Raw genomic sequence first — 16277 nt, forward strand, 5'->3', positions numbered from 1 at the left:
GACAGCTGATGCGCAGACAGTGTGATTTTGCAACCTCACTTAGTCACCTGTTAACAAGCAGCTCTGAAAATCCTTCTGCAGGGCTGCCCTGAGGCCTCCCATCTGCATGCTGCTATTCCTCGGAGGGGCACTGCCCCCAGGAAGCTCCTCCGCATGGATATTAATGCCCAAGTCAGAAAAGAAGCCGATGAATCTGAAAAAGAAAGAGGGCCAGAGAGTCTTTCTATTTTACCTTTTTTTTTTTAAATGGAGGAAATTCTAAATTATTCTAGTACCCAATCTACTAGTTGCCTGGAAAATGCCTACTGATCCTTCAGTTGCAGGTACGTTGGTGCTAGAAGGCCAGGTTTGCGTTCCAGCTCGACAGCTATATGCATGTGGTCAAGTTTCTCAGCCCCTTTGAACCTGCATTTCCTCATTTGTCAAGTAGGAATATTACCTCCCTTTCCCTGCCTCTTGGTAAGGTTGACATTAGAAAATCAATGTAAAAGAATGCTCTGATTTGAAAATGTTCTGAAGACATAAGCGATTACTCATTATGAATACAATATTCTCCTTTCTCTTTTGAGAAAGGCCCTTTGTTGGCTGGGGGTGGCGGGGGACTCAGGTAACTCAGCCAGGTTGCTCCCACCAGTCTGATTTAATGGACTCCTCTCTTAATCACCACAGCTTCTCCCTTCTTGTGCCTGGCTCTTTCTGAGCTTTCTGAACTTTGCAATCCCCAGCTCACCCCACCCACACACCCCACGGTCCTTCTCCCCAACAGTTGCCAGCCCACCCTGGCCATAAACCGGTAGAACCCACAAGGGCTCTCAGGAAACAACTTCACCCTTACCTTCTCCCACTCCCAGGTCCCTCTGACCCTGGGGAAGCTCACTTGGCCCCTCCTTTCCCCATAGTGGTGTCAGCAAAGTAAACTGGAGGCTGGTTGACCCCCAGTCTCTAAAGTAGGCCAGAGCCCCAGTGCTCTCAGGTGAATTCCAGGGCTTACTATGGGAAGGTGGGAGGTGGGCTGGGGGCCAGTCTGGTGGTACCAACCCCTGGGTACCTACCATCCTCTGAACCCCACACTGTATCAGAGGGAGAGGCTGGGAGCTGGCATTTATTAATCCTCTATTCTGTGCTGGGCACTTTGCCCACATTAGAGCTACTTCTCATAACCCATGGAGAGGGTTAGTATCCTCATTTAACAGGTGAGGAGAAACAGATTCCAAGAAGCTAAGCAACATACTCACAGTCACACAAGACTTCAGGGATGAACAGGAATCCAAATCCAGGGTTCTCACCTGTAGGCTTGGGCATAGGGCGTGGATCCCACACCCACAGTCATTTACTGAGTCTATATACATAGCAGGTTTACTGGAGTAGATCAAAAGAAAAGAAAGCATACAATTCCCCAGACTTCTGGATTTTTTTTATCATGATCTCAAAATAAGTACTGAAGGCTGGGCGTGGTGGTTCATGCCTGTAATCCCAGCACTTTGGGAGGCCAAGGCAGGCGGATCACGAGGTCAGGAGATAGAGACCATCCTGGCTAACACGCTGAAACCCCGTCTCTACCAAAAAAAAAACAAAAAACAAAAAATTAGCCAGGTGTGGTGGCGGGCGCAGGTAGTCCCAGCTACTTGGGAGGCTGAGGCAGGAGAATGGCGTGAACCCAGGAGGTGGAGTTTGCAGTGAGCTAAGATCGTGCCACTGTACTCCAGCCTGGGCAACAGAGCAAGACTCTGTCTCAAAAAAAAAAAAAAAAAAAAAAAAAGGTACTGGAAGTGAATATTAAAAATAAAAATAGTTGCTGTTAAGGTAGATATCTTTAATGTTACTGTGTTGCTTTCTCAAAAAAAAAAAAAAAAGATTCCTTCCTAACCATTTCCTTTTCCCAAAGTGAATAGCTGATGTATATAAACAGTAGCCACTAGTATTCATTGACCACTCACTATTCTCAAAGCCTTTTATGGGAATGCTGTCATTTCATCTACCAACAGTCTATGCAGTAGGTACTACTGTTAACAGATTTATAGATGAGGAAACTGAGGTGCAAAAATATGGAGAGATTTGCCCCAGGTCACTGAGTTAGAAACTTTGAACTCCAGGAGTCTGGTGTTAGAGCCTGTACCCTGACCCATTAAACTTAATATTCCCAGCTGTGGGATTTCCTGGACCAAGGTACAGCGCCTAACCCAGTGAAGGTGTGTGTGCTAGTGCCAGAGAGTCATCAGGCCTCAGTAACTATTGAGTGGAATGGAGTGAAGGAAGGAATGAGTAGGGGAAATGGATGACTTGCTGCGGGTCTTGGGAGTGACTTGTGCACTTGGAAGTGGGGTGGGCGGCGGGGGGAGGGTTGGCCTTAAGCCAGGAGTTCTGAATCCTTCTCACTGCCACCTAGGAGGGCACAGTGGGGATGGGGGACAGTTGCAGACAGCTTCAAGGGAGTCAGGCCCTCCCCGGATGAGCTGCAGCTCAGCCTCAACCCTCATCCCACCCATCCCACCTGGGAGATGCTGACCTCCCAGGACACCTCCAGGCTAGTGTCATCTCCACCCAACCAAGGCGGGGCTGGGAAACCAGATGTGCCTGCCACAGGTGGGGCTGAGGCCAAGAGGACACCCACGGGAGGGAGCCCCAAACCCACAAGCGTTTGCTGGGCTTGGACACAGAAGGCAGCCAGGTGAGGTTGACAAGCTTCTGCTCCAGGAGTCACCATCTAAGAATACCTCAGAAAGGACCATGGCTCCCACTTTCCTGCAGAGGAAAGTCTCCCGGAGTCCTCCAGTCTGCCCATTCTTCTCCTCTCTCCAAGTCCGCTTTCTGCCTTCCACTTCTACCCCACCATAATCTAGCCTCTGCCCACCTCTGCTCTGCCCCCTCCCTCCTCAGGATCCCACTAAACACTGCCACTTGCTTTTCTCCCCAAACACCCCATCTCTTTTGCTTCTAAAATGCTTTTCCCTGCAGTGTTTTCTCTGTGTGGGATGTTCTTTCTCTATGTGTCTCTTGCAACTCTACTCAATCCTGCTTGTCTGTCAATCCTCTATTTTTTTTTTTTTCTTTTTGCTGGGTAGGGGATGGAGTTTTACTCTTGTTGCCCAGGCTGGGGTGCAATGGCACAATCTCAGCTCACTGCAACCTCTGCCTCCCGGGTTCAAGTGATTCTCCTGCCTCAGCCTCCCAGGTAGCTGGGATTACAGGCACGTGCCACCACCGTGCCCGGCTAATTTTTGTATTTCTAGTAGAGATAGGGTTTCACCATGTTGGCCAGGCTGGTCTCGAACTCCTGACCTCAAATGATCCACCTGCCTCAGCCTTCCAAAGTGTTGGAATTACGGGCGTGAGCCTCCGTGCCCAGCCCAATCCTCTATTGAGATGCCGTCCCTCCAAAAAGTCTTTCCCAGCCACCTGAGAGATTAGATTCCCTGCCACATTTCCAGAGCATATGCTGCCTTGGCCATGATTCGTAGACTCACTTAATCTGCTTTTAATGTCCACCAGGGCATAGACTGTGTCTCTCTGGTTCATGACCCGACCCCTATTCCCTAGCACAGGACCTGGCACATGGCACTTGCTCTTCCACAGCTTCCAGGGCCTCAGACACAGCGTAAGTCTGACCCAATTTGTTGCAGGGAGGCTGAGGAATAGAGTGCAGGGGATTCTCGAATTCGCTTGAATATATGACTATAAGGCTCTGTTGGAACTAGAAATCCTTTGTCAGATGCCCAGAGCCCCAGAGGCCAAGTGAGAGACAGAGCTGCCATGTCCACTGCTTTTCAGGTGAAAGGCCCCCCAACTCCAAGTGTGGAAAGCCTTGCATTTCAGCTCAAGCCTCCACTCAACCAGCTTCTTGCAGGAAATCTGGGGCTGGGGATGGGGTGGGAGGTACGGGGAAGATCTATAAGCCAAGCAGGCCTTGGCCAGCTGAAAGCAAGCCTCAGTCCAGAAATCCACACTGCCCTCCGCCCACATAGCTCCTCCACCCCCACCCCAACCCCAGGGACCAGCCGGCAAGAACCTAAGCTTGTATAAACAAGGCCACAGGAAAGCAAGCCCCTTATCTGTTATCAGTTCTCTTTCTCCAGCTCAGCCACTTGGCTGGAACAGCAGCCGGGAGGTGGGAGCTGGTCAGACTCCTCCCCCTTCTCCTTTATCTTTCCTCCCTAGCCAGCTTCTCCTCCCCCGGAGGTGGCTCGGGCTCCCCGGGTCACTGCTTCCCGCCAGCTGGAGAAGGGAGGCAGCAGCTATCTTAACAACCCAAGTCAAGGCCGAGTCTCTGATTGTCTGTGCCGGGGAGGCTCCCTCCTCCGTCCTTCCCTCCCTTCCCCCCCCCAGCTCCCTCGGGATGGGGTCACAGATGTGTTTATCTTGTTGGAGGAGGGGGGGAGGGATGGTGGGCCACAGTCTGCAAGCCACTGAAGGTGCAGAGGGCCCACTAGGGTCCTAGTGACATCTAGGACAAGAGGGTTGCATTTTGGTCTTCATGATGTTCAGCTCTTTAGTTGGAAGAAGATGGATGAGAGTTTATTAGGTGCAAGGTCTCTTCCTGCTCAAAAATTCTGTGACAACCAGATAGAAGGCTGCGGGGGAAGGTTATTGGCTGGGTGTGTCTGACTGTCTGACTCGTCTCCACTTTGGACTTTTAATTACATAAGCCTGGTACTGACCCAGAAAGAGTGGGCGTCTGGCTAATACTCCCCAGAATGTCATGTTACACCAGAGGCATTCCAGCCTGAAGGAAACCTGTGAGTCTAAGACATCAGTTTTAATAAAATGAAAATATCTGAGCCACATCCCTAAGAAAATAGATTTCTGTACTTCCCAGATCAACTGAACTAGGAAGATGGAGGGAAGAGGCAAGTCTTCCTCCCTCACCCAGCCACATGTGCTTCCCTTCTCCCACCATATTCTAGGAGGTCCTTGGAGAAGGTCAAACAGGGAGAATGGACTCCACTGTCACTGCCCCAAAGCAAGACAAATGCAGATACCGAGGGGATGGAGTACCTGGGATTTACAACAATACAGCAAGATTCAAAACCTGGCTGAGACCTGGTGCAGTGGCTCACATCTGTAATCCCAACACTTTAGGAGGCCAAGGTGGGTGAATTGCCTGAGGTCAGGATTTCAAGACAAGCCTGGCCAACATGGTGAAACCCTGCCTCTGCTAAAAATACAAAAATTATCCAGGCGTGTGGTGCATGCCTGTAATCCCAGTTAGTCTTCTCAAGATTCTTCCCTTGTGAAGCTTATATTGTATTTTGGGTTTTTTGTTTTGTTTTGCTGTTTTTTTTAGAGAGGCAGGATCTTCTTCTGTCACCCAGGCTGGAGTGCAGTGCTGCCATCATAGTTCACTGCAGCCTCCACTTCCTGGGCTCAAGCGATCCTCCCACCTCAGCCTCCTGAGTAGCTGGGACTATAGGCATGTGCCACCGTGCCTAGCTAATTTTTAAGAAATTGTTTTGTAGAGACGGGGTCTCATTATGTTTTCCTGGGTGGTCTCAAACTCCTGGACTCAAGCAGTCTTCCCACCTCAGCTTCCCAAAGTGTTGGGATTACAGGCGTAAACCACCATACTCAGCCATTATATTTTATTCTTATATTTGTTTATAACACCATCTCAAGACAATTGTTCACCAACTGGATTTTGAGGTCTCTGTATCTTCCGATAATTTAGGACCCCCTAGCCTAAAGCAGGACTGACTTAAGGACCCTTTGTGTGGTAGACCTTACTATGGGACAAACATTATACTTTCCTGCCCCAGGAGAGTTGAGGTTTGGCCATATGACTTGCTTTGGCCAGTGAAACGTGAGCAGCAGCGACAGGCGTCACTTCTAGACAGAAGTTTTAAGAATTAGTGAGTGATTCCATGTGTCGATCTTTTTTTCCTCTGCTGTGAAACCATAAGTGCTCCAGATCCAGGAGTCCCGGTGTCATGCCATCAGCCCAGGAGGGAAATCAACAGAGCAGTCCATGACCGACTCATAATGAACATGTATTACAAATGAAAAATAACCTTTCTCATTGTAAGCCACCAAGATTTTATGATTGTTATCACAGCATAACCACACCCACCTTGATGTTGTTTTTGTACACTAGTTGTGTACAATAAAGTTGATTAGACAGGTTGTTTTCTATCTCCCTACTGACTTTTTTTTTTTTTTTTTTTTTGGAGACAGAGCCTTGCTCTGTGGCCCAAGCCGGAGAGCAGTGGCGCGATCCCAGCTCACTGCAGCCTCAACCTCGCCGACTCAAGCGATCCTTCCACCTCAGCCTTTCAAGGAGCTGGGACCACAGGTGCATGCCACCACACCCGGCTAATTTATTATGTTGCCCGGGTTGGTCTCGAACTCCTGAGCACAGGCGATCTGCCTGCTTCGACCTCACAAAATACTGAGATTACAGGAGTGAGCCACCGTGCCTGGCCTCCCTACTGACTTTTCACTGGGAAATGATCGACTGATTCCGGTAGATGACACTACACCTTCCATAGACTACATGTAGCTTCATTTGTTATATTCATGGCTCTCCCACACTGTTCTTCCTGCCACTCCTAAAGGACAAGGCTTTATCAATCTGGGTTGTAGTGTCCCATTTTTTAAATTGGTGGGACCATTTCATTCACACTTTTATGTATCCTAGCCTGAACATTCAAGGTGAGTCGACTGGTTGTATCAAGGATACCCACATCCTCATCCTCTTCCCCCACTCTGAGTTCAGAGCATTCTACATTGGCCTTCTTTGTCCCATGGGCCCATGGCAGTACCCTCCCCTGTGGCCAGCCATCCTTGCTCTTTACTGCATCTCCCTGCTTTCTTGCCAACAGCATTTGCCTTTGGGGCTGCTGTGCACCTTTCCTCTTTCTGTTACTTCCTGACCAGCCTGAGACAGGCTGCAGATGTTGGAGTTTCTGAAGTTTGAAAAGATGGTATGCTTATAGAGAAATATTGAGTGTTGGCTGGGCACGGTGGCTCACGCTTGTAATCCCAGCACTTTGGGAGGCCAAGGCAGGTGGATCACCTGAGGTCAAGAGTTCGAGACCAGCCTGGCCAACATGGCAAAACCCCGTCTCTGTTACAAACACAAAAAAATTAGCTGGGTGTGGTGGCAGGTGCCTGTAATCACAGCTGCTTGGGAGGCTGAGGTAAGAGAATTTCTAGAATCCTGGGAGTGGAGGTTGCAGTGAGCCAAGATCACGCCACTGCACTCCAACCTGAGCCACAGAGCGAGACTTTGTCTCCACAACAACAACAAAAAAGAAATATTGAGTGTGTTTATCCAGGCAGGGATTGAGGCTGCCATCTGTGCCATTTGGCAGGAAGGAAGCTGAGACCTGGGTCAATGTAGGAGATGTTTACTGACTTTTGCCTCACATGGCAGACGTACCCGCAGAGCAAGATGGAAAGCCAGAGTGGACTCAGCAGGTAAGTCAGGGGAGGAAAGAAACAGGGGTTATTGTGATCCCAACAAAGTACCAGGAGCTCTGGTCCATCCCCCTCCTAGCCCAGAGCTCCTTCCTTCTCGGAGACACAGGAAGGGAAGTTCTATTTTCCTTGCCTTCTCAGAAACCCAGATAAGCCAGGTATGGGTGCACATGTCTGAGAAGGAGAGGGACTCAGGACCACAGGAAAGGAGGAGGTAGCAGGGAGGAGCACCCTTCCGGATCCTTAGCCTCTCCTCTCACCCTGCTTCGAGGCTGCACACAGCAGCAGATCCCAGTACAAGTTCTGAGTCCTGGAGATGTGGGGGAGAGAGGCAAAGGGTCAAGGTGAAGGCCTTGGGAGTGTATGTGGGTGGAGGCAACTGAAATTCCTCAGTCCTCTCCCTCTTCATGTGAAAGCCCTTTGTAAACTGTGAAACATCACTGAAATGTAGAGTAGTGCTGTGGTTGTGGTGGTGATGATGATGATGATGATGATGATGATGATGATGATGATTTACTCTCCCTTTTGCCCCAGGAGTCTGCCCAGGTTCTCACCTGATGTCATTTGGTGAGAGTCTCAGAGTGACTCTGGCACCTAGCATGAGTCAACCCCAGGGCTCGATTTCTCTTAAGGGTACAGGGCCTGGCCACGTTTCCCAGCTTGCAGGGAGCTCCGTGTTCTGTGGCATTTTGGGTGCCCTGTCTCCCTCTACCCTTCTGGCCAGGGACTCATCCTCTGGTTCCACCCACCCAAGCCCCCATCTCTCCCGAAGCCACATCGCTTTCACACTTCCCCTATACCCCCTCCCATCCAGCCGGAGATTAGCAGAGGCCTGCCTGGTCTGAACCCCTCACTGATACAAAGACTGGGGTCATCTGGAGGGCTCTAGGGATGGTTCTCAACTCAGCTCTGAAGGAAATCAATTGTCCCCCTTGCTCAATACCTTCATGCCCCAGCCCTTTTTCCCCAGGCTACTACAGTGTCCTGGCTGCCCCCAGCACGGAACCCCACCACCCTGTGGCCACTGTGGAGCCTGCCTTCCTTAGGCAGCACCCAAATTCCAGACCTTTCATGGCTTCATCAGCACCTCCCAGTCTGGTGGCCCATCCTGCCAAGCTCTGCTTTCCCCCTCAAGGCCACCGCCCAATTACTGTAAGGCCCCAGCAGATGCTTAGGAAGCGCCGAGCACTGTGGTAAGTGAGATGTGGATATCAAGTGGGATGGGCTCCTCATCTTCAGGGGAGTTAGAGAAATAAAACGAGTACCTGGAAGAAGAAACACATTCACAGCAGCCAAGGCCCTGAGCAGTGCTCTGTGTTTTGTGGAGTTCGAGAAGGAGTTTGGAGCTCTATGGCATCCAGAAGTGGGGCCCAGTCCTTCATGGAAGATGAGGTTTGTCTGTGCAGAGAGAGCAGGGGGAACCCTGCTGCCCTAAGACATTCCAGAGAGATGAAGCTCTATCCTGTTTGGAAAAGACCTCCAGGGTTGGAGGCTTTGCTGCAGCCGGAACAATCCAGGCAGGTGGTTTTCCCCTTTGGTCCCTCTCAGACACAGTGTGTGCGCTGTGACCTCAGCGCCTGCTTGTCCCCAGGAGACGGAGAACAACTGGTCACCAGCCTCAGGGCAACAACCCTGAGTGGAGCAGAAGACGGGTGGTCAGAGAGAACTGCCACTGCTGAGAGCCAAGAAAACCGTCCAATAGGGGCCTTTCGGGAAAGGGCTGAGCAGACAACCCGCATGCGGCACCCACTACCAGCCCCTGGTGTCTCTGACTTACAGACACATAGTTAGCTACCAGTCTAACAAGGGGATGGACGGGAGGTGTTTGGGGCTCTGTGAGAGACAAGAAAATTCCAACTCTTCTGTGCGGTGGGGATGGTTAGGAATGAAAACACGGCCCAGGTTGTGAGAGGAGGTGGCCCCACAATCCCAGAGCCAGGGAGTTTACTCCCAATTGAAGAGGCTGTCAAACGAGTGTTTCTCTGCTGTGTCTGGTGGTCACACATCTGCCCAGGGTGACTGACGGCCCAGCTGATGATGGCAAAGAAGCAGGGAGGGTGTCCCTGGGAGGGTTAGACCATGGGGAAGTGCAACTCACCTGGCCTCAAGGGCTGCTCACTACTACAGGACTGGGTTTCCTTAGAGAAACACAGAAAGAGCCCAGTGGGCGAAGGAGGTCAGCTTCCTTCTGTCCGTTCACCTTGGCCCTAACCACAGTCAGCCGCAGTCACTGGAGTGGCCAGCATGTAGGGAGTACTTAGCACATGCTCCTCCTCATAGTGCTGCGCAGTGTGCGGCGGTCTCATTCCATCCTCCCTTAACAGCAATTCTGAAACGTGGGCTGGGAATGTGCCCCCCACATGACACCTGAGCAGACCTGAGGCTCAGGAGGTTTGGGGAGTTTTCCCAGGGCCCCACAGCAAGTAGTGCCTAGCTCTCCTCTCCAGGTTTCCCCACCACCACATGACATAAGCTCTGAGGATATGCACTTTTATTATTCCCATGTCACAGATGAGAATATTGAGGCTTAAAGAGGTTAAGTGACTTCCCCAAGCTTATACAAGGAGCAGGGGCAACATCAGGAAAGAACTCCTGGCTTTTTGACTTCAGAGCCCACACTTGTAATCACCACTCTCCACCACCTCTCTTCTGATCCCCTACCCATCCCTCACACAAGGAGCCTACTTCTTCCAGAAAGAGTCCTTTTCTCCAAGAGTAATGTGGTCTATAACATGAAGATGCACACAGGGGAAACACATCCAGCATGCGGACAGGCTCCTCAGAGCCAGGGAAGCACAGGTGCGACCACGACAAGCACAGAAAAGAGGGGGTCGTGCTGGGTAGCACCTCATCCCATACTTTTCAGCAGACCTAGCATTTCATCTGCTCTTTCTCTGCCCCTTAATTATTTTATTTTATAATAATAATTATTATTATTATTATTTTTTTGAGATGGAGTCTCGCTCTGTCTCCCAGGCTGGAGTGCAGTAGCACGATCTCAGCTCACTGCAACCTCTGCCTTCTGGGTTCAAGCAATTCTCCTGCCTCAGCCTCCTGAGTAGTTGGGATTATAGGCACGGGCCACCACACCCAGCTAATTTTTCTTTTTTTTTTTTTTTTTTTTTTTTTTTTGAGACGGCGTCTCGCTCTGTCGCCCAGGCTGGGGTGCAGTGGCCAGATCTCAGCTCACTGCAAGCTCCGCCTCCCTGGTTTATGCCATTCTCCTGCCTCAGCCTCCCAAGTAGCTGGGACTACAGGTGCCTGCCACCTCGCCTGGCTAATTTTTTGTGTTTTTTAGTAGAGATGGCGTTTCACCATGTTAGCCAGGATGGTCTCGATCTCCTGACCTCGTGATCCGCCCATCTCGGCCTCCCAAAGTGCTGGGATTACAGGTTTGAGCCACCGCGCCCAGCCCTAGCTAATTTTTCTATTTTTAGTAGAGACGGGGTTCCACCATGTTGGCCAGACTGGTCTTGAACTCCTGACCTCAAGTGATCTGCCCGCCTCGGCTTCCCAAAGTGCTGGGATTACACGTGTGAGCCACTGCACCCGGCCTTTATTTTATTTTTGAGAGAGGGTCTCATTCTGTCAAGTTGGCTAGAGTGCAGTGGCACCATCATGGCTTATGGCAGCTTTGACCTCCGAGGCTCAGACCATCCTCCCACCTCAGCTTCTTGAGTAGCTGGGACTACAGACGTGTGCCACCATCCCCAGCTAATTCTTTGTATTTTTTTGTAGGAACATATTTCACCATGTTGCCCAGGCTGATCTCGAACTCCTGGATTCAAGTGATTCCCCCTGCCTCAGCTTCCCAAAATGCTGGGATTACATTACAAGTGTGAGCCAAAATGCCGGCCTGTACCCTTAATTTTAAAAACAGTTCCCTTAGTAATATCATGTGAGCATGGAGTAGCATTGAATGAGACATCATCACGTCAATTTATTTTTTATTGCTTATCACGGGTTAATTACTTCTGGGTGGGGAGAAAAGTTGCCTCCTAGTAAGGCACAATGGCACAACTGCCAAGAGGCCATGTCCCCTAAACACCAACTTACTGTCCCCCTACCCAGCCTTGGGGCCTTGGCCGACCTCAGCCCCCACAGCAGGCCTTGTGCTATAGGAGAAACTCCCTTCACCAAGAGAAGGCTCGGGAGATCCAGAACGTGCCTGCATCTTGGAGAACGCAAGGCCTAGGGCTGGGGGGTGTGGGGAGGGCCTCATTTCCTCACCTGTCAGCCTCACACAAGCTCCAAACTGTCCTGAAACGGTTTATTCAACCCAGGAAGGTCACCCTGACTCAACTGAGAGGAGCCTCCAGGCAGGATGAGATGGACTTGTGACCAAATGCCAGTTCCTCTCCCACCCTGTCCTCTCTCCTGAAAAGGATTTAATTGAGCGTCTACACTCCCTCTCTCTGCATGTCCTCAGCACACCAAATCAATGTGACTAGGGACACTGTGGCAAGTTAGGATTCTGGCTTGTCCTCAGGGTCCCGTGGAGACAGGTCCAGCGGTGCTTCAGCCCTGGTCTCAAGCCGTGGCAGGGAGAGAGGCAGTCCAGCAGCAGCAAGGATGAGAAGAACAGCTGGACCCTTAGAGCATCATCACCACAGCAGAAGGCAAACTCCAGCCCTGCCCCTCCCCTCTCCTCCACTTTGCTAAAACAAGCCAGAGAAGAACTGCAGGCCTTCCCGGAGGACCCTCACCTGCCAGCCTCTCTAGCAAGTCTGAACGGAGGCCCCTCCCTGTCTACCTAGCCCTCTCCAGTGGTCCGGCACTACATTCCTCGCTCCATAATTTCTTCAATCTTGATCTTTAAGCATTGTCTTGCCTGTGTAATCATTTCACCTTTCATGCCTGTTAGTGCTGTTTCTGAAAGAAAAGGGGCTGTGTCATAGTCACAGCTGCACCCCCGGTAATATCCACAGACACACAGTAGATCTCAGGAAATGCTTGTGCTGCAAGTGGCTGGGCAGGGTGAGTTAGAACCCACCGCGGGCTCCCTGCTCTTTCCCCACGCTGCTACCAAAGCGCCAGCCCTTCCACCATCACCTCCTCTCTCTGTCTCCCTGCCTCTCTGCACTGCAAGTCCTGGAGTCAGGACCCCTGTCCACTCACATTGGAATCCTCCTTGCCTAGCATGGTGGCTGGCACGTAACTGCTATTGGTATTCGTTCATTTCACATTTATTCCACGCCTTCCATCATGTGTATCTTAGAATGCTTTCTACACAATGTCTTTGATTTTTCAACCACAACTCTGTACGAGTCCATAAGGTGGGCATTCTCCCCTTTTACAGCTGGAAAAACTGAGGCAAGCAGAAGTTAAATGCCTTGACCAAGGCCAACCAGTGTGGCAAGATGTCTTGACCGAGGCTACCCCGTGTGGCAAGGAGAAATTAAATGTCTTGACCGACGCCACCCAGGCAGAGGCAGGATTCAAACCCAGGTCTCTCAGGTACCCAAAGCCAAGTTCTCTCTTGTAGACCAGCTGTTCTCCAGCCTCAGGGTGAAAGCTCCTATAATCCAAACATTCAGACTGTGGGCTATAGTGTGTGTCACTTCAGTGGAAAGTCTGTTTCTCCTCAAACCCAGGGAGAGGTCTCAGGGAGCTCTAGCCTGGAACTTTCTACTGCCCATGTTGGGAGCATGGGAAGCGGGTGTTTTTCTTCCTTGCGGCCTTGGTGGCCATTTCCTACAGTATATCCGCACTGGAGAATGACAGGAAGAAGTGGCTTCCGGCTGGCGCAGGGAGGAGCCTGCCTCTGCCTGCCCTACAGAGAAGGGATTTTTTTTTGCTCCAAAGTAGCAGCTGCTCTGCCTTGCCCTTGGACAGGCAACACAGGAGAATTAGGAAATGATGAGTTTGGGGTAGTTATTACATTTGTTTTTAATACAATTGATTAAGTTTATATAATTTCATCTTTAATAATGGCAGTGTTTAACCACTGCTTTCCAAAATGCCTGAAAATCGAGCAATCAGCGCTCATGAACCAATATTATACAGGACCAATTACTTCTCAGGGCTGTTGTAAATCCAAACACGATAATGTCAGTGTTCACCAGCAGGTTGCTGGAACCAGCTGTGTGACCTTGGGCAAGCTTCTTTACCAGCATATGCTTCAGGTCTTGTCCATCTGTAAAATGAGACCATTGTGAAGATAATAGGATATATATAGGTAAAGAACCTAGCCAGGGTAGGCTGGGTGAGGTGGCTCACACCTGTGATCCCAGCACTTTGGGAGGCCAAGGTGGGTGGATCGCTTGAACCCAGAGTTTGAGACCAGCCCTGGCAACATAGGGACACCCTGTCTCTAAAAAAGAAATAAAATAATTAAAAAGAACCTAGCCAGGATGGGACTGGGGTGACAACGGCACTCACAAAGGACTAGGCACTCAGTCTCAGGATCAGCAGCTGAATGCCTCCTTAAATTTTATACACTAGGCCCCTCGCTTGCCTGACACTTGTATGAGCCCCACTCTTGGCACATAGTAGGTACGTGCTATTATTTACTACAAGATCTTCAAGGAGGGTGTAACCTAACAGCAACATAAACATGAGGAAAGTTATCTAATAATACATGAGAAAAGCACCAGCGCGGCACATTGTCCTGGGGCATATGGTAGATACCCATTGAGCTTTTCAGATAATGAGGGTTGTATTTCAGCAATTAAACCCACAGCCTGCTGAGGAGACATCTCTAGAAGATTCAGGGCTGCCTCTGGAAACACCTGTGGCAAGCAATAATTTCTTTGCATTATTTTGAAAGGTAAAAAATACTAATCTTCAAAATGTACTTCCTGCTGCATAGTAGGTAGATAGGCACTGTAAGATTGTTCTCCCCTAACAATGCTTCTAGTGAAATTAACGCCGGGGAAGATGGGCCTGTTGACCCTGTGGCTTCCCAAGTTCCCTGACACAACACTGGGCACCCACTACTCAGAGTCAGTGGTTGGTGGGGAGGAAAATGCTAAGATGCTGGCCCTGTGTGGGGAGGGGAGGGCTGTATGGGCTTGAGGAGGTGAGATATCACTTGTTGAGGATGTACAGAAGGGGAATTGGGGTTGATGCCTTGAAAAAGATGGCTGGAAAATTCTGAAAGTATACATTTCAAAGGAGACAACCCTCAAATCTCTTCCCTAAATCATTTCCTTTTAATGCAATATTTGGGCAGATCGGGGATTAATAGTGAGGTATTGTGATAAGAGAATTGGATATGAAATTAAAAGGCTTGGTTTCTACCCCTTACTACTTCCACAACCTTGGGCAAATCATCTGACCTCCAGAAGCTTCACTTCTCTGTTTGTAAAGCAGGGACCATTGTGAAGAACAGGCGAAACGAAGGGTTTTCACGTAACTGTTCACGATGGCTGTGAACTGGTTGGCCATTTGAAATCCCCAGTCAATGCTGCCAAGAGCCAGGAAGAAAGTTCCTTTGGCCTCCAAGATGCATCAGGAGCACCACAGGTGAGGGCCATTCATGCAGATCAATCCTGCCAGGAATATTTCAACTCTGCATGCTTAGTTCACACCCAGCTACTTACTGCAAGAACATTTCTGCTTCCTGGACTGGAAGGAGGGGCTTCCATTACAATCATTACAGACTTGAGGTCTTACTATCAGTGGTGATCCAAGCCTTTCAGCAAGTCCACACCACCAGGGAACAAGGGTAGAGGCCAGAGGCTTGAAGCCTTTCTTCACCTAGAAGTCCAGCTCCTGAGTCCAGGAGGATCTCCTCCCTCCGAAAGGGAGTTGGCCTTGGATCTCATTCCTCCCTACCCTGTATGGAGATCTCATTCCTTCCTACCCTGTCTGGCTGTTTAGATCCAGACCTTGGGAGAACCCTTGGACTTGCTCTCTTCCAAGCCTGATGGTGCCGCAGGAACACAATGGGGTTTTACACAGCAGCAGGTAACTAAGAAAGAGAAGTGAAGTGAAGGAGAAAAGGCCAGAGACCTTCGGGAGGCTGGCAGATCCACCTGAACATGAGCTGTGGGGCAGTGGGGAGGTGAATGACCCAAAGGTGGAGGTATATACCCCAGGCAGCCCAAGGAACAGACAGTGGCTGGACATCTCTCTCCCTCCCCACGTCTCCACCCGAGCTATCACTCCACCCAAGGTAAACAGCAGAGCCATATTGTCCACTGTTTCAAAGCTCTTTTACTTGGCTTTTTGTAAGTGTATTTCTTCTGTGTTTTATGTGTTTTACCTCCTCATGATGCCACCTGCATTTGAAGTGGCTGTCATTTTCTTATGCTCCAAAGTAAACTTCCTTTAAGGATTGATAAACCAAGGAAAGCAGTAATATCCTATGTGATATGCACCTGGTTCTTTCCACAAAAATACTTTCTATTAAGGAAAAAAATTCTTGTTAGATAAGCAAGTACAAATCTTTTAGAAAAAAATAAACTGCTAAATTCAAATTACATGTCTTTGACTCAACCTAACTCTCAGATTGGCTCTTTTCAGTTCTCCCCACCCACACACAAGCCTCAGTAAGTAGAGGGATAATGTGTTCTCTCCCAGAGGTCATTGCTTTCTTAAAGATGAGCGAGGCTGGACATTGTGGCTCACGCCTGTAATCCCAGCACTTTGAGAGTCCAAGGTAGATGAATCACCTGAGGTCAGGAGTTCGAGACCAGCCTGACCAACATGGTGAAACCCTGACTCTACTAAAAATACAAAATTCAGCTGGGCATGGTGGTGGACGCCTGTAATTCCAGCTATTCAGGAGGCGGAGGCAGGAGAACCACTTGAATCCGGGAGGCAGAGGTTGCAGTGAGCCAAGATTATGCCATTGCACTCCAGCCTGGGCAACAGAAAAAGACTCTATCTCAAAACAAAAAACAAAAAACAAGGGAAAGGAC

This window comes from Chlorocebus sabaeus, chromosome 24 (genome assembly GCF_047675955.1).
Source record: "Chlorocebus sabaeus isolate Y175 chromosome 24, mChlSab1.0.hap1, whole genome shotgun sequence".
Lineage (NCBI taxonomy): Eukaryota > Metazoa > Chordata > Mammalia > Primates > Cercopithecidae > Chlorocebus > Chlorocebus sabaeus.